The 2,290-nt window shown below is 49.0% G+C and overlaps 1 protein-coding gene across 1 annotated transcript in view; it reads right to left on the minus strand.

Moving 5' to 3' along the window:
* The window catches only part of LOC103264656 (cystatin-C-like), a 23,421-nt gene that overhangs the window by 1,073 nt on the left and 20,058 nt on the right, over positions 1-2,290 (minus strand). The window lies entirely within an intron of this gene.

Raw genomic sequence — 2,290 nt, forward strand, 5'->3', positions numbered from 1 at the left:
AGCTACTTGGAAGGCTGAGGCGGAAGGATCACCGGAGCCCAGCAGGTCGAGGCTGCAGCGGCCGGGAGCAGTCACTGCACTCCAGTCCCGGCGACAGAATGAAACTCCAACTCAAAAAAAAAAAAATTTGGAATGCTTCACGAATTTGCATGTCATTCTTGAACAGGGGCCGTGCTAATCTTCTCTGTATCGTTCCAATTTTAGCATATGTGCTGCCGAAGTGAGCACAAATTTTTTTATTTATTGTAGAGATGAGGTCTCGCCAAGTTGCCCAGGCTGGTCTCGAACCCCTAGTTTCAGGCAATCCTCTCGCCTTGGCCTTCCAAAGTACTAGGATTACAGGCTTGAGCTACCACACCTGGTCTCATTTTTTTTGAGTTGGAGTCTCACTCTGTTGCCTAGACTGGAGTGCAGTGGCACGCCCCAGCCACTGCAGCCTTGACCTGCTGGGCTCTGGTGATCCTTCTGCCTCAGCCTTCCAAGTAGCCGAAACTACAGGTGTGTGCTACTACACCTGGCTAATTTTTGATTTATTGTAGAGGCGAGGTTTCACCAAGTTGCCCGGGTGGGTCTCGAACCTGTGGGCTCAGGCAATCCACTCGCCTCAGACTCCCAAAGTACTGGTATTACAGGCTGAGCCACTGAGTCCGGCCTTTTTTATTTTTATTTTATTTTATATTATTTATTTATTTTTGAGTTGGAGTCTCACTCTGTCGCCCAGACTGGAGTGCAGTGGCCGCTCCCGGCCACCGCAGCCTCGACCTGCTGGGCTCCGGCAATCCTTCCACCTCAGCCTTCCAAGTAGCTGAAACTACAGGTGCGCGCTACCACGCCCAGCTAATTTTTGATTTATTGTAGAGATGACGTCTCGCCAAGTTGCCCAGGTGGGTCTCGAACACACCAGCTCAGGCAATCCACTCACCTCGGCCTCCCAAAGTGCGGGGATTACAGGCTGAGCCACCAAGCCCGGCTTTTATTTTATTTTTTATGTAACATATCTCAGAGCTTGTTTCCTCAATTGTTGCATGTATGCATTAGGTTTTGTCCAATACCGTCATACCACAAACAATTCTACTATAAAAAGTACATAGCTTTTATAAAGTGTGCAGTGATATGGTCCTAGCAGAATTCTCCCACCCAGACCTGATTTCTTTGTAGGTAATTTTTCCGTTTGAGATTCAGAGAGCTGGGTAGCCCATTCAAGGCTTTGACAAAGTTCAGAAGCCAGTGGAGATCAGAATGCAGGTTTCCTATTTCCCAAACCACCACTGGCCAAAGGGTTAATGGCTGTCAGCAGACACAATGTTTTTTGTTTTTTAGTGATGTGTGTGTTTACATTTGACTTCCCAAAAGGATCTGAGGCAGTTGCCATTGAGGTAACAGGAATTGTGTTTGCTTTTACCACATTCTCTCCCACTTGGAGAGAAGCCACATAGTCTGACCCATCACATCATAGCCAAACCAGAACTGAGACAAGCTGAAACTCAGGGCCAAGGTTGAAGGAGGTGCCAAGGGCCAGGGGCCAAACCAGGTCAATCACATCAGGCCAAGCGCCACATCACCAACACAACCAAGCGCAAGCTAGAGGCCTGAGAGCCAGGCCAAGTAGGGGGTGTCCAATCCACACACCACCTAGAGTCTGGCCCCTGCCTGACACTCACTACCTGCTCTGAGCTGAGACTTTCCTTGAAGCAGATATGAAATAGATGGCGAGCTAGGAATAAAGGCAGAAAACCCATGACCCAGGAAATTCTGGAATAGTCAGAGAAGGTACGAAGGCAAAGAAGCAGATGAAAGTCAGGCTAAGGGTTGTTTACCGAGACTTACAAGGCTGACCCTCCTCTCTACTCACCAGACTCTAACCTATCTTCAAAGCCAGTGACACTTTCCCCTTGAATGGAACATGTGGGGAGACAGGAGGTCATTTTGAAGACCCAGTAAATTCTGGTGCCTCTATTTCCTGGCTGCAGCATTTGAGTAAAATCACTCACTCTTTCATGCAACAAATATTTATTTATTAGCTGGGCTCGGTGGCTCAGCCTGTAATCCCGTGCTTTGGGAGGCTGAGGTGAGTGGATTACCTGAGACTGCGGGTTCGAGACCCGCCTGGGCAACTTGACAAGACCTCATCTCTACAATAAATCATAATGAACTGGGCATGATAGCACGCGCCTGTAGTTCCAGCTACTTGGAAGGCTGAGGCGGAAGGATCGCCGGAGCCCAGCAGGTCGAGGTTCCCGGCCACTGCACTCCAGTCTGGGCGACAGAGTAAGATTCCAACTCAAAAAAA

Source organism: Carlito syrichta, unplaced genomic scaffold, assembly GCF_000164805.1.
Source record: "Carlito syrichta isolate Samal-C Ts95f unplaced genomic scaffold, Tarsius_syrichta-2.0.1 Scaffold305688, whole genome shotgun sequence".
NCBI classification, from domain to species: Eukaryota; Metazoa; Chordata; class Mammalia; order Primates; family Tarsiidae; genus Carlito; species Carlito syrichta.